General features: G+C 36.7%; 1 protein-coding gene across 2 annotated transcripts in view; it reads right to left on the bottom strand.

Moving 5' to 3' along the window:
- WT1 (WT1 transcription factor) overlaps positions 1–24961 on the bottom strand; it is a 105139-nt gene that overhangs the window by 75169 nt on the left and 5009 nt on the right. The gene's annotated exons all lie outside the window — the stretch shown is intronic.

Below are 24961 nucleotides of genomic sequence, written 5' to 3'. Positions count from 1 at the left end.
AAGTGGTGCAGGAGATTCTTGAAACTCACTCTTACTGCCAAGCAGCACAAAGCTCAGGAAGCATCCCTACCTGCCTTAAGTAGGCTGCTTTAAAAGCAGATCCTTCTGTTACCTACTGACACAGCATTGTGGGGAAAAAAAAAAGCCAAAAACCAACCAAACAAAAAAGAGCTTTTGTAGTAGGCAGCTTGTAATGACACGACAAAAATGACTAGTGAGATAAGAAGGTTCACAGAAAGATGTGCTGTCATTCCCTCCTCTACCTGACCTTCAAAAACCCTGTGGTTTGCTGGCTTAAGTAAGTTGATCATCATGAAAATGCCCAGTCCACAACTTGTCTCTAGAGGCATTCAGCACAAATTTGTTCAGGTTCACATCTTAGCCATAGTTTCTAACAATTTTCAAATGTGGAAACAGACAGAAATTGCGACAAATGTGGTGCCAGGACTACCACATATTGATACTTGCTTAAAGCTCTGTGTCCACTCAGGCTGAGTACCTACCCGCTGCACCAGTAGATGGCTCCTAACTCCCTTTAGCAACACACGTTTTAAAGTTAGAGCTCTGTCACTTCTTGAAGGAAAGATTGTTTCATCTTTTTTAATGTCTACAAAAGTCTCTTGGGACTTAGTCTGGCTCTCATTAATTTCAAGGGGAGTTGAAAAAAGCACTAGAAGAGCTTCAAAAAAATAACAAGCAATGAGAGAGAATAGGATATAAAAATAAAATTTACTGCCTCTAAATCTGCCCCATTCTCTTTTTTACCTTTCAATAATGGTTACATGTGTCTTCTGCACATTTAGGCATCAGAAAAACATATAAACCATTTTTATTGCATACAGCAAAAATTTATCTACGTATTTCAGCTTAGATCTGCAAGAACCCACTTAAATTTTAGAACTGGGGTGAGAAAACAAAGATAGTCAGTTTTATTCCATGCACAGCAATTACTCTAGCTGTCAGCACAAGTCACTTTTAGTGCTAAAAAGCAAAAGTGTGAAGCACCAAGTGGATCCCACAAAAACAATACAAGTTTATGTGAAAAGTCCACACCTTCTGTTCTGAAGTCTCTGGGCACTATTAGGCACAAGTAATAGCAAGTTACCAAGCAGAATTAAAAGGAACAAAAATGTTATTTGTTCAAGAGAGAAATCCAAGTATTTCCTTTGCACGAAGGAGAACCAAACTTAGTACCAGCTTTCAAAAACATGTACAGATCTTCTGCCGATCTCCCATGCTTCCCTGTGCAGAGTGAAATCCTGCAGCTAGTGGAGTCAACAGTTTTGCTATCAACTTCAGTGGAAGCCAGAACTGTACCCTCATCTTATTATCTAGACCTATATGCCCTAAATTCAGCCTTTTATGATTTGTTTTCAACAACAAACAAAGGTGTTCAGCACCTGCTCTAAGGTGTTTTGGTGTTTTGTTTTTTTTTTTTTTCCAACTACTGTTAATGCTAAATGCCGTTCAAACGGTGATCTCCCTTCAGCCATGAAGGTATGCGTATTTCTGCAAATGCTGCACTTTAGGTAATTCATCAGTATAAAAATGGTGACATTACCTTAATCCTGACAACTCTAAAAGACTCATTTTCTTTAAAACAAAACACAAAGATAAAATCTAAAATCAAAGTCTAAAGTGGATGGCAAAAGGTTTTACTAAAAACTCTCTTCTGGATTGTGCTGTAGGTCACACTGATGTAAATCCTGTATATTTCTGCTGCTTTCCCTTGGCTCTCAGCATTTACATAGAAAAGGGAATAAATCCCAGAACTAGAGTAAAAAATTTATCTGAACAGTTTAATTAACGTTTCTTGCTTCAAAAATACACACCATGCATGCTGTGTATAAAAATAGATTATAGAAAGAAAAAATAGCAAACCTCTAATTAAATTGTATGTCCTCCAAAGCCAGGACGAATACTTCTAGCTCATCTACCATAGAAGCCATTGTACATGAAATGGGGTAATGTATAAACAAAGTGCTTTATCTGGGGTATGACTGGAAGCTCCAAGATTGTAACGTTCTTTAAGATAACATTCCAAACCTATCCTTTTAAGTTTTCAGCCAAGAATTTGTTTTTATAATTTCTTTGCTCTTGGCAAAGGGAAACTATACTCCAGGCTAAGCTCTCTCTCTCTCTCGTTCACTGCTGCTACCACTCCCACATTTTTTGCCAAAAATGTTACAAGTGTTTTGAAAACCAAAACTACAAGGGAACTGGCTATAACTGCTCTTTGTCGCTGTTTCTTTCTCTATCATATTTACCATGAGGTATCATAAGACAACTCACTAAAAACATGAATAATAGTACTGTTTTATCTATCACCGTATCTCACTTCGCAGTTCTCTCTCGGGTACCCCAGACGATGATAGCTGTTCTGAGAACGCCTGTGCAGGAGGGCCTAGTTCCTACCCTAAGCTGCAGACATGGCTGAGAACCCCTGCGCAGAGAGGCAGGCTCGAGATTCAGTGTTGGTGTAACTGCTGCTGCACTGCTTGAAAACACAGCACTGACCTACCCACATGAATACCATGTTTAACTGACATTTCTACCCTTGGACTGTCGGCTGCTCTGTCACCCAGAGCAGTGCTTGGTGCAGTTTTAAGTATCCCAAGGGCTTAAATCACTACTGTCTCCCCAGACTTTCAACAGGCCACTAGGAACACCTCAACTTCCCACTTAATACCTTCACTTCCAATATGCGCTACGGGATGAGGTCATTTATTAAGCATGTCCATTAATAAACCAACAGAAGGGAGATTTTAGGGAGTGTCTGCTCCCTTCTCTACCAGCTGCAGGGATTTGCTAATCACTTTACACTGCCATAGCACAATACCGAGATTCAGCTGTATTTCCCAGGGGAAGAAAAAGCTGCTGTGGGGTAGATACAAGGCTCATGTTGAGCAGCTTTGAAAAATCTCAGTTTAAAATAATTACCAATAACATGACTCTTAATTGTAGATTGTAAAAGGAACAAGATGTTGCGATAATCCCCCTCCTTTTCTTTTCCTTTCTTTTTTTTTTCTTTTTTTTTTTTTCCCTGACAGCCGCACCTTCATCTGACAGTAAAGTAAATACTATATATCTCTAAGGAGGCAAAGCCCTCATTTCTCTTAGTTGAGCAATACCAGTGAAGCTACATAAGAGTAAAAAAATGACCTTTTCTTGTTTGAATTTGCATGAATTTAAACACTCACAATTCATAAAATTGAGTCTCTTTTACAGAAGTACAGAGATGTTCTCTAAAAAAAGCAATCTGATAGCTTAAGGATACAAAAGCAAATTTTTGGATTATTTGGGTGGGGAAATGAGGAGGAGGTAAGCACAGAGCATGTGTGCAAGTGTATGTGACTGTTTGTGTAAGCCTCATGCTGTTGCTCGTAGTCTCCTGATTGATGAAGCCTAGTTCGCGTTCTGCTGAGAGTCAGCACTTGTATTTTTCGGAAAGAATTGCTGTATTTTGTTTCCTGTCTCTGGGATACTCAGGGGGGAAACCTTTCAGTGCAGTAGGAACAATTATTTGTTCATCTTCATCCCTGAAAACCATCCAGAATTTTAGGACAGGAACAAAGACCTTCCTTAAAATAAATAAATAAATAAATAAAAAAAATAAAAAATCCCCCTCAAGCAAGGAAAGGGGAAAACAAACAAACAAACAAACAAAAACAACAACAACAAAAAACAACTATTATCTATTGGAGAATGAGAGTTAACAGAATTTTACCTTTATTTCCCAAACAAATGAAAACTCAGACATGGGGAGAGCTTGCCACAGAGTGCTCTAAGTGAGCTCTAAGTGTGTAGGGCAGCATGGAGAAACAGACAGGTTCATGTCCAGCTGGATTCCTCCCCTCCTGCTCTACTTAATTCAGAGAAGTGTTCAAATTCATAGCCTTCACCGAGTCTTCCACCACCAGATTTACAGCTCACGCAGATGCTGCTAAAGAGGCTGTGCTTATTGCACTGTTCATGCTGGCATGCCAGTCTGTTTGTTTTAAATGTTGTTCCCTTTCCCTGCCAAAAGGCTAAATTCTGATCTCGCACTCATTCCCTGCATTCAAAGGCCTTGCTCTGGGCTTGACTAATTTTACCTGGTATCAGCAGTGATATCAAGAACTCAGGAATTTAAGCACTTATAATTCACAACCTCGAATCTCCTTAAAAACCATTACCTAAATTATGACGTGCCTGTTAAATTTTACCCTCCAAAATCATAATAGATCCCTGCCGTGGAAGAGCCATCATGACAAAAATCATGCAAGCTTTTTCATGAGAATGTGGAAAGTTGATGCTTACAAAACAATGATTATTGATGATACCTGCATATTGTGCATCGTTTTAGACAATTTGGATTTAAAAATACAACTCAAGATAGAATTTACTTTGTCACCAAAACATTATGGGTTATGTGAAATGTTGAAAAACTGCTCTTTCTATACAAAAAGGAACAATATTATGTTAATACTCTAAGGAAAAAGCTATACCATATGTACATATAAATGAACTATGAAAGACTAATGTGTGCAAGTAACAATAATATCCAAGGTGGAGGACTAGAATCAAAGAATGAAATGTTTTTCTTCTGGAACCAGTAATTAGCACACCCAAGGTCAGACAATTTTTTCCCCTGAAAATAAATATACAGGATTTTTTCCTCTGTTTTTCCCCTTTGTTTTTTTGGACTAGTATTTGCTAAAAACCCATAGTGTTTAGCACAAAAGTGTTTGGTCTACAGATCAGCGCTAGAGAGGCAAAGACACAGCATTCTGTGAGATTCACAGAACACTCTGGGCCGATGCCTCTTTTATGCTTTACAGACATTTATAAATGGATTTTTAAAAGCAAACAAACACATCTCTTTATTTTGGAAGACTGAACGAACGGCCTTGCTTTGGGTCAACTATAAAATGATGGTAAAGATTTACTGGGCAGGTGAATACAACAGTATAAAAATCACCAAATTAATGTGAGGAAATGTCTACTGAGTGGCTATTTTTATATACAGAACACTTCACCTCACAACCCAGTAATATTTTAGTTTTCCTAAATTCAGGCTAACATACTTTTAAAGCAATTACAGCACCCCAAGAGAGCTTTCTGTGTTCTTTCATTATCAATCTCAGCCTTCCCAGAAATGTGGGGATTACAAAAAGATGGTCTTTGTGCTGATTTCTTTGTACCTGCTCAGATACAGCTTTTCTGAGGTACTGAGCAGACAGACATATCAGCAGAGCTTTCATGTCTCTCAGTGACCTCTGTCAGATTTTCTTCCTGGATAATATCAGAATTTGTTTGCCATGAAATACTATTTCACATCAGTAACATGCAGGGAGTGACAAGAAAAAATGGATGCACGTAGGTCTGAAGGGTTTTCTAACTTGGCTATGTTTAAAAAAAAATGTCGTTTTTAACATTTTAGGTATATTTTATATATATTATACATTATAATGCAGACAGGAATTGAAGATGAAACAAAGAATAAAGACAGAAATTTTTCAGTTGCTTCCTGGAGAGCATCAAGATTCTTGAAGGTCCTAGCTTTCTTTTCTCCCTCCAGTTTCTAGTTTCAGTGTAAATTCCAATATTCAAAATCACTTTATCTATTCTTTTCCAGTGCTGCTTCTCACCTTTATCTCTCATCTTTCACATTGTTATTACTCCACATTTTAAGAAAGTGTCAAGACAAATTCCAACACTGATTATCTCATCAAAGGGAAGGTTTTCATTTTATGTGGCATTCACACCACAGCTGGTTGAATTGCAAAATTTACTTCTTTTGAAAGAAAAAATTGCCTTCTTTTTGACGTTACTGGCTATCACAGACTAATCATAAATACTGCCCAATACGCAATAAATTTAAAATACCAAACATACTGAAAAATATGGTAGCATTAACAAAAGTGCTAAGTAAAATAATTACAGTATACCTATTAATATGCACACAAATGGATGCAAAGCATGATTCTTTTCTCCTTTTCCTGCATCCTTCTACTTTTATTCTGATGGTATTTGATAGGTCCCCAAGGTGCTTAAGGAATTCTACTAATGACATAATAAATAACACCCTTGCCACTGACTCTGGATTGAGACCCCAGTTCATCAGACATGGTGTGCTGCTAGCTGTGCCATTTTTGAGTTGCTACATTAAGCTGAGCTACTACGATTCCCCATATTATACATGCATCTTTATAGGATAAAGGAGTAGCCCCAGATTCTAAGTAATGATATTCTGCCCATTAGATTATGTAAAATAAACAAAAAAACAAACAAAAAAAAAAACAACGTATTTGTTGAATGTATTGTGCTTCATTGCCATACTCTGCACGACTAACTGCAACTTCTTACTTTCTAAGTGGCTGTTTCTCAGCAGAGGCTGAAGAAAATATGCTAGGTCTCATTTTTACCAGCAATGGATTTGGTCCGTAATAAATATGTACTGAAAAGAATGTCATAAACAGTGGGACGTGTAAAAAGTTAAGTTTTGCTTCTAGATCTTTATTTCAAATGACCTACACAGATTCAAGAATGACAAACATGTTTATTACACTGGAAGTTAACACTGGAGGGACAAGTGTATATGTATTGCAAGGTATGTACCCTCATTAGCTAAAGGTTTAAAATATTTTTTTTTAAATAAAACAAAAGTTCTTAAAAAATCACTATGTTTATGCAAACTGTTTCTCATTGGCTGTAATTCTATCTCCTAACATCCACTACTCAACAAACATCTATTAGAGCAACTCCTTTACTCAAGGATTTCTATAGGAGAATATAAAGCTTTTTAAACCAAGGTGTACAGGGTCAACTTAATCTTGCAAATAATCTTTGCAGTATATAAGAGATTCTCCAGCATCTTTATCTCCTGAGCTTAAAGGCGTTATCAAAGTTAAAAGGCAGGATTACAGTTATCAGATGAGTATTTCAGTTTTAAGAGATGGACTATTGATCAACACAGAGGGAAAGCTGACCTGGGCAAGCACCACATGAAAGATTTCCAGTCTAACCAATAATAAGCCAAAGTGTTCTTTCAGTAAAGAAGCTGTTTTGAACATTTAATCACCCTATTAAACTGAAATTATATAAAAGAAATGTATATCATTTTCTCTTCACATCACAGGAAGTGATCAGAACTTAGTTTAGTTATCATGATAAAACATTACGAAACTAGCCATCTCAGATATGCTATTCAAAGTTTGCAAAAGGGAGCTGAAAACAAAATCAAACTGAAAGATTCAGTCAGGAATATACTAGTAAAGGCTTTACTGTATTTTCACTTGGATCCAAGTCAAAGTGGTTTGTAAGACCTAAGTAATTTGTGTATGTGTATAACTCTTTTATATGGAAGTTAGTACAATATTACACTTGTTTTATACCTTTTTTCTTTATTTGACTGTTAAATGGTTTTACCCTTCAAGCTTATCATAAGCTTGTTTATATGCAAACGGAAGGATAACAAGGCAAATCCAAATCTTGTTGTCTGTGTTAACCAGTTCACACATATACAGCAGGGATGCTAATCATTTTTAGGTTTTCAAAGTGAAGGGATGAGGCATGAGACCCTGACCAGTCACAGGTGCGCAGCCAACACAAAACCTAGCACAGTGATAAATCAAGCCCGGTAATTATTCAGAAATAAGCCACATACAGCTCACCAACAACACTGTCCACTTATCCTTAGGAGAATCACCTACCATGTATTCTCTCACTACTGTCACTACTCTCACTACTATATGAGGGTCTGCGGGGATGCAGAGAAGATCACAACAATACCTCATACGGAAACTATATGCGTTCCCACTTTGTTAGTGTCTTTGAAAGTAAAAGGTGTTTTGGCAGAAATTATCTGCAACTAATAGACAGAAAGCAGCTGGAGGAAGAGCCAATTCTAAGAAACTATAACCAGATACTTAACTAAAAAATGTATTTTCAAATCAATCTGTTTGATCATTTTCTCAGCTCACTTAAGAACACAGAAAGGATTTTATATCATCACAGTGAGGACTAACTGCATTTTTGCCAATTTTGAAAATCTCTCTGCTGATTAACAGCTCCACTTGTTTTTAAAGGGTTGTGTTTACTTATGTCTCTGTGGAACCGACCCAACATTCCTCAAGTATATTTTCAATTATTTTTGTTATTTTCATTTCACAGGAATTTTTCTTTTCCAGGGCACATCTTTTGTTTCCACAGAAATAGTACTAATTACTTGTGTAGTCCTAGTATTTTCTAGGGAAAATAAAAGGAGCTGTTATCTGCCATGCCATGTTTCTTTGCCTCTGCTGGAGATACTGGACATGGTGTGCTACAGGCCAAATATCTTTCTAAATTAAGCCCACAATCTCTCTGTTTTAGCTAGTATTGTTTAGTAAATATTAATGTGAGTAACTCATCTGCAGTGGTCATGTATGGCTTCTTCTGCTGTACTCTCTGTTATTTGTAAACAAATTCTGAAAGGCCGTCTAAACAATTTATAGTCAGGAGCTGTGCAAGTGTTGAGGAAAACACTTCAAAATGTGCTGTAAGGGAATCTACACTCTTTATTCTTAGCCCAAATACACTGAGGGGGTACAATACATGGTATTCCCAAACATCTAATTTGAGCCTCAGTCATACAATCTTTTGAATAATATATAAAGAAGTTGACCCTTCGAAGCAAACCTGCGTAAGTCCTGAATGGATAACAATTATCTAGGAATAATTTAGATTTGTAATGATGCTGGAGTCATCTGTATGAATGGCTTCCTGGTTTTCAGTCAAAAGACCGCTTCTGAAGATGTTTGAGGAACTTTCTAAAGGAAGAGGCCAAAGGTCCATTTACATGGAATGTAGTAACTGCTACTGTGATTAATTCAGACACATGATAGTCATCATCTTGTGAACTCAAGAGTGGTCCCAAGAGGAAAAAATATTGCATACAAGAAATAATTTTATGCAATGTCTAACCTCAACCTGCACAAACACTTTTAAGTATTGTTTTATGTCATTGTCACCAGCTCTGTATATGAAGGTATGGGTTAAAGTTGCAATTTTCTAATTTATATGAATAATTGTTATGTCTGTGAGTAGTCCTATATTAAGACAAATCATTAGAAAAATGCTCCTTTATGATAAAAGCATGACTCTGTCTTGCACTACCATTCTAGCTTTATGACCCACTACGAACTATTTTTACCAAGACAATGTTTGTGGTTTGTAGATCAACTACTACAGATTAAAATAATCTTTCTGATAATCATCCATCTAAACTCTAACTTATGTAAATTATACCCTTCCTTTACACAGAAAGCATGCTTATTTTTAATTTAACCAAATTGATAGGAAAGGATTGAAATTTTTTCTCTTTTTTACACCTTTTTTTTTTTTTTTTAATCTGCAGTAAACTAAACACAGATGTCTCCAAAAGCATGGGGCTGCTGATGAGAAATCACAGCTTTCATATTTGGAGAAATCTAAATATAAGTAGAGGCATCCTTTTTCTAAAGTGCTCACAGATTTACAGCTTTGAAATCATGTACTTTGACTTGGGTTTCCCTCTCTCCCACCCTGCACCCTGACAAACCAGCCTTGCCTTCTGAGACTGATAATCCCAGTTGGCTGCAATGACACCTACTGGATGTCAGACCTGATGAACTGCAGACCCTGCTGCCGCTGAGTTTAGCTAGCATCACTGCCAATGCAACCTTCAATACCACAGTCCTCTCTCAGGCAGAACTCCTGCCTGCTGCAGCTCTTCCTGACTGCTTGGATCTCAGTTACTCCTGTGAAGCAATTTCCTGCCTCTTTCAGGCTCATTTCTCAGCTCCCAGGTAACAAATTTTCAACCTGATTACAACCGGGCTAGCTTAGTCCAGACTCTTTTAAAGCAGTTGCATAATCTGAGCTGCTCTGCTGCAGCTGTTATTGTACAAAAGTTATTTATAAACTGCAGACAACATTCTCAGATATTTACAAAAGCTACTATGCAAAATAGCAAGATATACTGCATGACACCATGATTACTGTTTTCACTAGGACCTTTCTGTTTGTCCAGTCCTCACTGTGAGAATCCCACAGCTGCATTTCAGACTTTACTGGGAAAGAATTTTAAGCTTTGAAGTTCTGATCACAAATTTAAAATCACTAAGTAAATGTCATAATTAATTTAATTCATAAACAGTGCATCTTCTTCAAATGGAAACTTGACTACATGATTAGCAACATCAGTATTTTGTTTAAATAGGCTTGGGGGAACGGCTTGCCTTATATTTGTGTACAATCACCTTTGCTTTGGTATCATAACTAATCTTTGCTTAGGTTACATTTGTTTTTACAGATACTGCCCCTAGGGAAAAAGGTAGGGCCCGATGTGATATCATGGAGGACCAGTGGAGGCCTAGCGGGATTCCAGACTCTAGACTGGAATGTTTAGGAATTACCTGAGTTCACTAGGTTTCGGAAGCAACACGTGGTGGTCAGGGCCTCCTTGGCTGAGGAAACCTTAGAAGAAAACACTGACATGAACCTGAGCCTCTCTTGTGAATTCTCCATTTCAGTGATAGAATAAATGAGCATGGATACAAATTAGAAATACATTACCTAAGTTTATTAGGAACTTAAATGTCCAGTAAAAGACACAGAATGTTTGATGAACTTCCGTGAAACTCCAATTCTAGCATGCAGCAGAGGAAATAAAAACATAACAGACTAATGAAACACTAAGTTAGAATCATCCACCCACCAGCTGAGTAAAATATGCCTTTTTAGAGTTCTAAAAAAAAAATAAAAAATGTATCCTGGTTGGAGAAGATATGCTCTGACCATGAATATAAACTCTTAAGTCTGCCAACATTGGCAGTGAGATTCTTAGCTTCTAAAAAAAGAGGAATTCAGTAGTTGGAATAAAATATATATAAATAACAAATATTTATTATATGACATCTGAGCATCATGTTCCATGACAGTAAATGAAAATAGAAAAATTTTGTCTCAACCCAGAAAATAAGGTGAAACTATAACGTTTTATAATCTACAAAAGAAAATCATAAAGAATACTGATAGTTATCAGTATTTTAAAAGAGGATAAAACATAGATAAATATATAAATACACTACAGACATTCTTACCAATAGCATGTAACAGAGGTATTTCAGCTATCTCCACATCACAAGAAGCACGATAAAACAATGACAGTGAGAACCTGTCTGTCACGTGCTATCTACACTGCCTGGAGAGAACAAACTCAGACTCAACACTATCTATGATCTTTAATGTTGAACTTTTTTTCAAAACCTTCTACTATTCAGAACACTTGAAAACATTTGTAGAGTTCCTCTCACATTGTTTATCAAAGAGCTTTTTGACAGCTCAATTCCAAAAAGGTAGCCCCGGACCATGGCCTGACCTGAAGGCTCAAAAGAACGGTGTGATGTAAACAAACCCTGACCAGACAGAGCGAAGGTATGCATGAGAGGAAGCGTAGCTTTCTAGCTAAATTCCTTGCCATTTTAATCAAATGCTATGTATGATGAATTATTAATGTCAATCTGACACCTCTGTAAATAAGCTCTTCAAAAAGCATTAGGGACACATAAACAAGTAATGGTGAATCAATTCCTTTTTTGTTTGGTATGAAGTTGACACAGAACAATTAACAAACAAGTGCATGACGCAATTGAATGAGAAGTTCCAGTCCGCACCGGGCCCCTCCTTCCTCTGCATTTCTGAAATTTTTATCTGCAAAGCTGTGATTTGGACTGGTCACCCACAAAACGCCACCCACACGGACAATACCTGAACAGACCTGGCAATGAACAATGTTTAGTCTCATCTTTAGCCTTTCAAACACTACAGGACAAATTTGGTTCTCCTTTCTTAACTACCCCATCAGGAACCACCCATTCGTTTGCAGCATTTGTACTCACTATGGCCTTTGAACAATTCAGTCTGAGACTTCTCTTCAGCTTGACAAACAGCCTGAACCCAAACCTAGTTTAAGGGACCAAAGGTGAACCAAGCTCCCTATTTGCCTCCTTTTCCGATATACAGCTTTCAGCCCCTGGCTCATAACTAGATCTCTAGCCGTAAACCTCTTGCTGGTCAGATGAGAGGAAGGAAGCTCTTTCAAACTGCCAGCATTGGCCACAAGAGACAGAACCCTTCTGGAAGTGTGAGGAACAGCTTTGACTCTCACTGCATGCAAAACTCCTTGTCTCTTTCAAGAAAACCATCTTTGTATCTTGTTTGGCCCCTCAAGCTGGCCATTCCTTAATGCAATGGTTAATATACATGTGTTGTACCACGAGACCAGGAGGCATTGGGCAGTAAAAGCAGCACACAAGCAGTTGAAATTGTCTCCTATGAACACATTAAAAGCCAAGCAAGGGGGTATATTGCAAATAATATTATAAACTCAGCAGAGCTGACACAATAGTCAAGGGAAAACAGAGAATGAGATACGGTGAGAATAGTTTTGTCTATACCAGCCCATTAATTCAGAGAAGTTTCAAGAGGCTTCTCAACCAAATGCTGTCTGAGATGTTATATCCAATCAAACTACAATAAAAGAGTGATTTTGATTTGGATATTACAAAGTGGCCGTGGCCTAATTCAGGGTCACCAATCACCATACAAGTTAAGGTTCTCTGTTTTTCAGGTAAAAAACTTACTGAAGCATAGATTTGAAGTCCTGAAGTAGCCATTCTCATCACCAACTCTGAACTCCCACATAACACAGGCCATTAAATTACACCAAGCTGTTCCTGCACCAGTCTCAAATATTCTGGACATCAAGCACAAGAAAGGGGTAAAGTATTTTCAGTGTTAGCACACATTGTCTACAATAGATTCCCATTTTTGGTGAACAACAGTGGACTCAATACAGTAGTTTATAGCCCAAGGAAGGTGACAAATACTTGAGAAAGCTTGATCATATCTTAACCATTTTACAGATACAGAAACTGAAAGTTAGGCATAGAGAAATTCATCTGTAACTAAAAGCAAGCAAAATTTGTATGCACTAATGAAAGTCTACAAATAGGGTTAAAGCAAGATTGCTGCCTGGGCCTGCATTTTACCCAAGTCACTATAGAGCCAACATAAAATAGAGAATTTCTGAGTACCAGCCTCTTACTTTTTTACACAGGGAAGCTGTTGCTTATTTTTACTTATATTAATTTGATCTGTGTTCTTGTAGATGAAAAGCACAGTAGTGGGAAAGCAAACAGTATATTTTTTCATGGAAGAAACTGGCAAAGTTACAGAAAGTAAATGTTCTGTTCCATAGAAGGTTCCATACGCCCACCTAACCCAGCTATATTTCCGAGGTTAAATGATGCAAAGATAAAAAGCTGACTTTGTGAAACAAAGGTAAATAGCAACCCAGATGCTCTCATTCATATTCTAAAGTTATGGCCATCAGCTCTGCGACCAACACATTTCACAGCTTGTGAATTTGCAACAATCATAAATTAAGGTAGTAAGAGAGGACCAAGTACAGTCCTATAAACCTTTGAAAGGGTATGCTTTATTTATACTCCAGTTGAGGACCTCACCAGTGCTCTAAAGTTTATAAAAGTATTGGAACCCAGTAGAATCCAGTCCTCAAATCATTAATTTTATATTTCCGATGGCCTGGATTATTATTATGTATTTACATTGCTTCAAAATTTCACATACAATGTAAAGAACTATGATTTACTCTTTGCCCTCCTTCCAAGTAGAACCAGGGCCGCCAGATGCAAAGAACTGCGCAAACTTAACAAAAAACAAGATCATGTCTTCAAGGAAGTGGAACAATCTGTCTTTTTTGGAGGCTTTGTTTAGCTCTCTTGGCTATCCCTTGAGAGCAAAGTAATAAAAAATGAATCTGGAAAAAGAGTTCCTAAGGTCAGTGCTTTTTTTCTGGAGGCATAATGAACTACACCTAATATCTAAGGGCTAAATTCATAAACAGATTCCCTTCTCAATGAGCTTGTCCTTCTGGATGTGATATCCTGATGAGACATGGGTGGGAGAACCTTGCAATGCTGTTCCACAAACATAATTCCCTAACATCTATCTTTTGTACTAAGGAATACACAATGCCCTTGACTTTCCAGAATCCAGCATTTGCACTTCTCCTACGTTCACTTCATAGAAGTCTTTTTCTAGGAAAGGTTATATTTAATGATGTGAAGCTGCATTGAAAATATTTGTGACATCTGTCAAATTCATTTAAAAAAATTCATTAGGGTCAGCGTAACTGCAATAAATACAAAATTAATAGCAAGGGGTTTCTTTTAAGGTTACATTAAAATAACATTTGGTATCTGTCTGAATCTGACAAAATCCAGGGAACCGGCTACAGCCACAATTTGTCCTTAATTTCTCTGTGCCCAGATGAGAAAGGTGCTAAACAATCCATATTTTTTATTCATAAAGCTCCACGTGCTGGAGTAGAGGAACTGGTCTCAGAATTAATTTGGGATTCTCAGGCAGTTTGGCTTTGTTTGGCTTACAGCTCTCCTTGGGCAAGTTGCTATCTATTTTTATCCTTCTTTGTAAATTTGTGAAAACTACACTTAATTCTTCCCTCAGCTGTCATGAGACAGAACTATCATCCATTAATGATGCTTGTAAAATGCTCTGAACCTTCTGCGCTGAACGTGATACACCGTGGCAAAATGCTATTGTTCTCTGTAATGCTAGCAGTGCCTACTGGGGCATGTTTTAAATTTAAATCCCAATTTCCTGAACTCCCTGCTTCTTTCACTTTCTGTATTCCCTGTTTTTCCCTCATAGGTCTTTGAAATACACTTGCTTTAGGTTGAGAGAAAAGGACATGACAAAATGTGGACTGCTGTGCTGCAATGATTAGGATTACTGGAAAATGACATTTTCTCTTTAGTGGATTTCTATATGTTCCATTCAAAATCTAAAAGGCTTCAGAGCCAACTTTAATGTGATTTAATCTGGGATAGCTTTGAAATTTGCCAAATCAATTACTTAATCTAAAAATGTTCTAATGCGCTTTTAATTTGGAATGTGTGTGCCAAGTACTGCTCATAGCTTAATATTTTGAAAACAAAATACCAGTGACTTCAAGGACATATGACTGCATCCTATATCTCTTAGCTAAATTGAAAGCAGACAGACAGGTAAATTTTTTTTTGATTTAAATTTACATCTGAATCTTTTCCCAATTCAACAAATGAAACCATTATGACAAGGCTTTTAAGTACATCTTAAAATGACATTTTTGTTACTTAGATCCCAGTGACAAGAAAGATGAATTATGTCTCAGAATTTATTCAGCATTGCTAATTAAACTCATTCCTCAAGGCCTCAGAAGCACTAAACCACTGGAGTGTAACAGTGAAAATTAGTGATTTGAACAGAAGAATCATGAACTTTGGAAAAGAAAACATTACCCATAGGTGGAGCTCACAAAATATCCCCTTCCAGAAACTAAACAAGATTAATGAATGTGAAGTCAAGAAAAACAACAGTTTTCAAAAGTCCTCGTCTTATTTTCTGAAGAGCACAACCTAAAATACTTAGCACTACTAAAAACCTTTACCATGCGTACATATATTTAACACACACACAACAAAACAAAACAAAACAACAACAAAAAACAACAGCGAAGCAAGTTTTATAGTCTTCACCTTGCTATGTAGTGCAGAAAAAAAATTCTTCACCAAGAAAAATCATTTTTTTAAAGTGAAACCAATCCTAAAGTACTTCTAAATCCTTGGGTCCAAATTCTGTCCCTCCAAATTTTGTCATACTTTGCTTAAAAATGTTTTCCTAGAGGTTTCATTGTTACCAGTAATGTTCTATGTCCAGTGAACCAATTGTGTCCTTCCCAAGTTCCCGCTGAAGAGTCTGGAGAGCGGCCCATCCAGAACACAGCACTTATGGGCTCTGTCCCTGCACTGTTCAATGAATGTAGCACAGATACAACACTAAAAGTAGCACCACCTGTCAGGATAATGTGGAGGCACAAGTGGCTATTGCATCTGGAAATCCATGCTAAAGATAGCAAAGAGAAAGCCTTCAAAATCGGAAGTCAGAGCTGAAATGACGAATTTAATTCAAGGGTTATTCTGGTAGGAATATCAAGGGGGCCACAAGATGCTGCCTGGTTAAAAGGCAAGATGCTGCCAGTCATCAACCTTTGCCAACAGCAGGACTAATCTGCTTTTGGTCAGTGATAGTAGCTGGTTATAAGTGTCACTTGCTTGGACAAGCCCAGCTTACTATGTGATTGAGCCATGCTTTGCTATACTTAATGATTCCTACAGGAGCTTTTCTGCTCCAGAGTCCCCAGTAACAGCAGAACCTCTCTCCAGTTTCCAGTGTTGGATTCCAGCTGTTCTGCATAGATGGACTTTTTTTTTTTTTTCACTATAGCATGTACGAATCCATACACCCAGAAACCTTTCACTTAGAAACAACTCATCCCTAAGAACAAAAGAAAAGCCTCTTTTTCTAAAAAAGGAAGGCATGTAGCTTACCAACAGGGCTTGGCTTTTAGACAAAACCACATTGATACATGAAACCACAATACAAAGCCCATCACCTTCATGACAAGAATATCATTGCAATAAAAGTGTGTCAGCTCTTGAAATCCTGCACTGTTTGGTGATCTGCTCCAGTGAGGTTCTGCAGAGATCCCTTACCTCTAGAGGCTACAGTCTAGACTGAGCAGCAAAACACAGAAATGTGATCTCTGTCAGCCTTCACATGACACTTACAAAACAAAACACACACTGCAACATAAGTGACCACTTTTGTTCAAAGCCATCAGATGACTGAACATGCACAGCCATATAATTATTCCTTAAGCAGACAGTTCTCTCGGTGATTTGGAAAAGTGGAAGAACTGAATGTAAAACTCCATCAATACAAGCTAGGCAACTGACACAAATTCCAAATGCTAACAGGAGTTTAAAAACAAACAAACAAACAAAAAAACACAACTATTTCCATTAAATGCATCTTTGAGAGCAGAATTCTTACTTTGTAAGAACATCCTTTCCTATGGTGTTTACATTCAAAAGCTACTCTCCAATGTAAATAACCTCTGGCCAGTGGTTTCCCAGCGAGAAATGCTCACTTACCAGAACGCTAGGTTAATATCATATATACGAGATACAAAAGAGAAACTGTACTTGGAACTGAACTTCTGCAACTGTCCAGTAGCACTCCTCAATGTCTGGTGTTCTTGCAATGTCAAGCTCTGTAGCAGCAACCAGTAACCAAAGCTTTCCTTAAACATGAATGGCCAAAGATACACGTAAGTATTCTACTGTTGCTTACTTCTCAGTAGAGTGACAAATACTTTTGTTCACTTTGCATTTATTGTACATGGGACAACTGATCAAAGAGGCTCACATTCATATAAAAACAAACAAACAAACAAAAACCCCACAAAAACAACGTGGGCACAGCTCACATTTGGACTTGTAGAGTTACTATTTATAAATGCTCATTTATGCTCTATACTAATATAAATCTATATTATTTATGCACACTGAAGATACCAAACCTTTAATATAAAGGCGACTTTGTGGTTTTTAAATATGGACTTTTAACATTCAAATGTGAGATCTGAATCTCATATTAAGCAACACACTCATATAAAACCTGACACACGCAAAACAGCAAAATTGACGATGATTCTTCTTCCATATTTCTGCACTACTTACTGTCCCATTGTAATTTTTCAGCTGAGAAGTGCTTTCGTAATATGTTAATTTTCAACATGGTATTCAATAATCAGAAAACAAATCTGCTGAAATCAGAGGAGCATAAAATTCATGAATAATGTGAGACAGGATTTTAGGAGAGGATGTGGTACCGTCCGTATTGTATTATTCAGCACTAATAACTAACCTGCACATTTTTTGTTGAATGCATCACCCTTCACTCAATGTTAGTCAACCTGCCCCTTCACTTAGCAAAAGGTAGGTAGACAATTAACATAAGTCAAATGAGTTGACTCTAGCAGTATCCATTTCTCTTCATCAACTGTGTTTCTATGACTAGTTCACATGGAGACATCTACACTAAACAGAGGAGATGAATCTCATCCTCAGTACTGGAACATGAGGCATGTCTTTCTCTGGGGTCCAAGCTCACAATTCTACTCCTTGAGGTTCATTGTGTAGCCTTATTAAAGCTTGACTAGAAGGCCTCAAGGTCCCTAATTAAGTTAATTTTTGGATGCTCTTTTTAGAAGTGTTTTAGAGAAGCAGAGCCTATTTGTTTATTTTGAGGTTGCTGGTAACTTTGCTATTTGGAATTCTTTGCATGTGATTCAAAAATGAGAAGTTTTAAAATCCAGCAGAGATGTGAAACATTACTAGGTTCTAAGTTCTGATCGGTTTCCACTCTCACAAATATGCAAGGGGAAGTTCTGAGAAGGAAGTATGGAGAAGTTAATTAAAGAATTAACAGTTTACAAAATACTGTTTTATTAGAGGTATCAAATTTAAATATTTGGTTGAAGGAATAAGCATAAACTGTTGCTTTTTCAATAGTTTTAGATCTTACTGTGGTTTAACATGACATGGCACTAAACAGAAGTTTGCAGTCAGCTGTGAATGTGAAGGCACAAACTTTTTGACAGTATTAAGTTCATACAGTTTTGTGAAGATATTTCTCAGACAAGAAGAACAACAGGATATTGTACACTTTAAAATGGCAAAGATACCATGAAGGGTAATATCTACACAATTTTAAGTTATGGAAGCAAGATACTGCTCTTAACGAATTGAGATTTATCACAAAAATGGGCTCTACAGAAAAGAATTCATAATTATACATTATTTGAAATATGTAGCTCATATGATTATATACCATAACTTTAAAAACAGAAGTTAAAATGCAAAAACTAGCAATACATTTAAATGGTTAAGAAGTTTCTGAATGGTTCTCTTTCCTAAGAAAAGATGTTCTCAAGTTGCAGCTACTCTGAAAAGAACAGTTTTCCATCACTTGAGTACTTTTAAAGAAAGTATTTCTAATCCAGGAGCATATTAGTATGTCCTTGAGGACAGAGCAAGACAAATACATATCATGTATCAGTGTATTCTTAGAATTAAACAGCAAGGGAGAATAATAATGGCAGTGTAATTCTTAGTGAGAGGGATTCTTCAGAAATGGAAAGCTGCACTGTTTTAGAGATAACTCTGCTTTCCTCTGAGACTTACACAATAGTAGCTTGCTGCACTTCTGGTACCTCAGAGAGGGATATATCCTTCAAAACCTTTTCTTTGAGACAACTTATGGGGCCTTTTCTCACAGAGAGGGTCAGAGCCACAGACAAACTATTAGAAGTATGAAAAGATTTCTTGATGAGGAGAGACAGTCGTGATGAGGACCATGCAGCTTAGAGAATTGCTGTGTAAGAAGGTATTCCGCAAATGCACATTAAATAATGAAAGATACAGAGAAACCAGGCACTCTGCATTTCGTCTTTATTATAACTGACTTCTAATGAAAGTAAAGTGTAAGAGCACATAATTCACTGGTGGAACCCTTGCCTTTGCTAGGGTTAGAAGAGGATCTTAAAAGATGTAAAGAAATGTTTCCCATTCATTTTGGAACAGATATTTGTCAATACTTTTCACAGAATGTGTTTCGTTCTTTAATAAATTTATAATTGAAAAAACTCTAAAGATGGTGTGATTCCATGGATCAGCTAAGGATTTCTTGACATGCTGATGTGATAATCAATGACAGATTACAAAAATATTCAATGTCCTATTAAAGAAGGAAATTACGTTTACATTTCATGGCATGTCAAACAGTGGCTGAGAAGGGACAAGAAAGAACCTTTCCACTCCTTTTCCCCTGTTCTCCACGGACAACTTGTTCTGACAGCCTGTTCTGGAGTTCCATCCATCACCCTCCAAATCATCCCCCAACAGGCAGGATCAGCTGCAACATGCCAAACTGCATGACACAATATGACATATTCTTGTGTGTCTGCAAAAATGGACTTGCAAAACTGCATGCAATTACAGAACACATTAATAAAGTTTTCTTTAGAGACTTCCTCTTCAAATTTAAGATTACATTCACTATTTACACTGTAGATGGTCACCAGAATGGAATTTAACTATCTTACCCATTTCAAAAATATTGCCAGATCTTGAACATTTAACAAGGTTTCCGTAGATTTTATAAGGGTCAAAGGGAAGGAAAGGCTTCAAAGATACTTTAAAAATAATGCTTCCATTCCACTTAGAATGGAAACTGCCTTTTTTGACACTTAAAGCTGCTGAGTTCTTGATCTGCTTTGCTTCAGGTAGAGAATTCATTAGGTGATGAAAAACTTCTCAAGCAGGGTTATGAGCTCTTTCCACTTTATGCACACGGCCTGAGATTCTTTCAGCTATTTTGAATGTTTTTGATGTATTAATCAGCAATGGATCCTTCGTTGCAAGAACTGCAAAGAGTACGGTAGTCAGAGAAGCATACTGAACTCTTGTGACACTGTTTGTGGATTTGGGGGTGTTATTGTGACATCTGGGTAAGTTGTTACAGAATTCTGTGATTTTTTTTTTCAGGGTGCTTTGAATAGCACATGGAACAAAAGCCCACAAATTGGAGATGAGTACCATCCTTTTGAGATATATTTAAAAAAAAATAATAATCCAGAACTTCCTAATAATTGCAGAACCTGCCCTAACAGCAATGTTTTCTCTAAGGTCATCACCAGATGAATAGAAAGTTTTGTTTACTTTTCAGTCCACTTGGACATGATAGATTTTGTTTTGGGAAGATGTTTGGTTTGTAATGTAAAGTGCCCATTGAAAGATGTTTATGTTTTCTCTGTATGTAAGGTTTTCCAGAGTCTTTGGTGGTGTCATAAGATGTATTTCATAGCATGCTCATACAAGAGTAGGCTGTTTAAATTATTATGCTAGACCCCGTAACTACAATAAAAGCTGCAAGAAAGTAACGCCAACCAGAGTGCAGCAAGACTCGCATTCTGATCATGCTACCTCCACATTAAACACTTACTCAGTGTGCAACTTGGCAAAAGGTTTTTCACCAAAATTATAACTAAACTCCATTCTTATCATGTTTTTCTCCCCAAGAGAGAAAAGAGAAGGTTGATAGGAATAAATACATATTTAGATAGTACATATTATTTGACTAGAAGTCTAACTTCTCAGTTAAAAGGAAGAAAAGAACATTTAACTTTGTATTTTCATCACTGAATCAAAGACAATTAAAAAAAGATAATTCCTAAATAAGCTGAAAAAAATGAATTTCCTAACAAGTAATGCAAGCATCATAAAAATATCTCTTTTATCCCAATATACAGGCTGATGCAGCCATTTTTATTAAAGCCAGACTCTATAGCAAAAGAGCAAAAAGCTCCTCTTAAAAACCCAATTATCGAGCTCCTTCTTAGAAGTTCAAACTAATTTCCACATACATTGCTCTTCTTCTGAGATTGATACTTAATAAAGGGTGTGGATTTGTTTGTGTCCTTTTTCATCAGCCACCTAGAAAGGCCAAGTTCATTTGATTTGTGAAGGCACGAAGTGAGACCGCACCATTTACCAGAACAGAAATCGCTTTTGCTTATTACAGTGCAGCATGCTGGTTGTTGTGTTAGATGCCATTTCTAGGTGGGTAATATAGTCATTTCTTATATTACTCTTGCCCCAAAACACTGCATTCTAGTTCTACAATACCTGAAGCATGAATACCCAATACTGTTTTTAAGTATCAAAATTGTTCAGTTGGTCAAAGAACTTGGTGATTCCTGGAGGAAATGTGGCAACAGTAATGAAAAAGCAGAAAGCAAACAGAAAATCTGTACTGAAGGTGAAGTTTTGTAGAGTAAATGCAAGACAGAAATCACAAAGAAAACACTCTGTAGAAATCTTTGAAAAGATTTAAATGTAAACTTACATATTATATATCTAATTTTATGTACATATATATTAAAAACAGAAATTTTCTATAAAACATACAGAAATGATAACTATCACTGGCTAAAAACCACTATAGATTAATAAAATAATCTGAACAGATCCTGATCTGCCGACGAGAGGGTACACAGTCCTGACAGATCCCTTAGTACAGATGGTGGGAGTAAAACATATCCACATGATAATCACGTCCTTACCAAAATTGAAAACGTATGTGAAAGTCATGGTGGTCTTGCAAAAATATAAACTCATAAACGATTTCTTGATATGGTGTCATCATTCATTTCTTTCATTTGAAAAATCAGCTTTAGTAGGACATACAAAGATCGATGGCTTTTTCATAAAAGGATATTTTATGAAATAGTGAAACGTAGCATATTTCTACCTGATAAATGCAGAGACCTGTAAACTTTGAACCCATGTTGGCCTTTGTTGCTCATGACCCTGTTTAAGTGATTTATTTACTTTTAACAACTAAAGTCTGCAGGAGGTAGAATATACTGTGTAGGTCTTTAATTCTGTTGAAAATTTAACAGTTTAAACACAGAATGGCTGACATTAGAAGACCTATTACTGAACAGTCATTATCTTTACCTCAGTATCCCTTTTAGGAATAATATTTATGGTTGCAGAAAAATACATAATTAATATAAACAGCCTGGTAGGCTGCTGCAGAGCGAGGAGGAGTTGGCATCCTTGGACCTATATCAGGGTGTCTGGTGGACTGCATCAAAGCTACACAATCTGGAATCGTGGCATGTGTAAAGGTATGAAATCAGGGAGCTTGCCTGTTGTCTAGAAGAACAGCTTGAGGGAACTGAACGCTCCCCACACCTTTGTGAAATATGGATTTCAAAGACTTAGCAAATCCCAAGGAAATAATACTTCACAAGAAATTTTCTGTTGGACTTTCAGTGTAGTAGTAGCTTCATGTTTGACTTAAATGAATTCAGTTCCTTTTTTTCCCTCCCTCCACTGCTTCTTACATTTTGTGAGTGTGAAACAAAGTTAAAATAGCATCATGGGCATACTTCCTACTATTTAGTGTATATTTCGCCACAGAAATTAAGCAGATCAATCCTCTTCAATATGAAGGAAGAAATCACCTCAACTACAAATGATTTTCCATACAGAGAATCCATCATTGTTTCAAAACAGTGGGGACTTATTCCAGGATGTTTCCTTAGCAGCAAACTACATTTCTGCTCTAATACTCTTTCATTAGATTAGCGTACACAATCTTAACAGGCTTTAATACGTATCTCAGCATTATCATATAGTGCCCAATGCTCCATCTTATAAAAGAAAACTGATATGGTCAAAGATATGAATAATGTTTTATTATTATTATTATTCTGTTTTGAAGTTGCTCATTCATTGAATAAGCTTCTGAGGTTAAGCAAATTCTGTCTTTGTGAAGTATCTCAAGGATATACAGTGCTGTAATACAAATAATATATGTTTAAAGCCCCCCTACTTTTCTTTACTCTTCATTATTAGAAATAAATCTTATGAAGCAGATAAAAGTAATACAATCAATCCCTCCTGAATGGAGACAGTATGCACTATTCTTTTCAGTACAAGAGAAACTGGCTTTGACTAGACTGGCAACCACTGGCAAACTGGTTTTATAGTTTTGATTTATTGAATATTAGAAAATAAACTTTTTTAATAACAACTCCATTTAAGTATTCATTAAAATGGAATTAGTACAAGCAGGGCCAGATTCTCATATCCATATTCTTGTCAGACAGCATTTTATTACACAAAAGTCCCACTGACAGCAGTGGGATTACTTGTAAAAGACTGTTCAGCATGAGAGAGAACGCAGAGTTAGATCCTAACAGAGTAGAGAGGACTACAGAAGTAGTCTCCCCACCCCTGATAAATGCCCCACATCACCCCTCAGCATTGGCTGTAGCAGTACCTAACTGTGTGCCTAAGGCAACTCATCTACACTGGTGTGCATCAATATCTGGATCTTACCAACACAAACACCTGACTCACCTTGTCCCTGCCCCAGGTATGGGGCACTTGAAATACGAATCTTCATCCTCACAAAGGAAATCATTCCCAAAGATTAATTATTTTACTTTAGACTTTATGCTGAAGATGCTTATCATCATAGTTCTTTCAGTCTGAGCAACAGTTAGAACTGGAGAATGCATAGCACATGTTGCCTTACAAGAGCACTACAAAGGTGAATTTTGATTTATAAGAAAAATCATGCAGAAGGAAAAAAACAGGGGGCTATAGTAATGATTCTTATTAAAGGATCAGGGCTGCATACTGAAATTGTTTCAATTACACAGCAGAAGACCACCTTGTGTTTTTTTATTTTGTCTTTTGTACACTGGTGATTTAAACATATATTAAAAAAATCCAGTAAACTTCTGTGATGGCAAGGGGGAAAACTGGTTTAGCTATTACTACTGTTGATGATTAGGAAAAGCGTATTGATTCTTCCCATATACAAACCAAAGAGACTCTCAAAATGAGCTCAAGCACCTGTACTGTCTGTCTTTATTCAGTAATCTCTATAATGAACAGGGTAAGAGGTTGAGAAATTTGACCTTTTTACATGAAGCAATGATGTACGAGCAATTGGTGATTATCCTAATTATCTTTCATTTAAAATTACTGGCCATTGATTTTGGAAAATAATCTTTAGTATGTATATTGTGCTTTTGTATTTTCATTACATACGCAGGTCGTATGTGAAGTGTATTTCTATTCCTTGACATGGTGAGCATAGGTAGAATCCAGTCCTGTCAGCAAATACTCAGTGTATTCAGTCAGTGTACATGCAGCCCTCCTTCCTCTAAAAGACTGATGTTTCTGTACAATTCCTTAGCAGAAAACTAATTTGCCAATAGAAAAACAGATATGGTCAAAGCCAATTTGTTTAATACTTTCTAAAATTCTAAAAAAGAAAAAGAAAAAAGCCTGTATTTGTTTGTATAATTAGTAAACAGACTACTTATTGTTGTTTAACTTTCATTTAAAAACTAGCCAATGCTATGGTTTTCTATTGTGTAGTT

This window comes from Anser cygnoides, chromosome 5, assembly GCF_040182565.1.
Source record: "Anser cygnoides isolate HZ-2024a breed goose chromosome 5, Taihu_goose_T2T_genome, whole genome shotgun sequence".
NCBI classification, from domain to species: Eukaryota; Metazoa; Chordata; class Aves; order Anseriformes; family Anatidae; genus Anser; species Anser cygnoides.
Note: the sequence above shows the minus strand (reverse complement) of the source record. Positions and strands in the feature narration are given on the sequence as shown.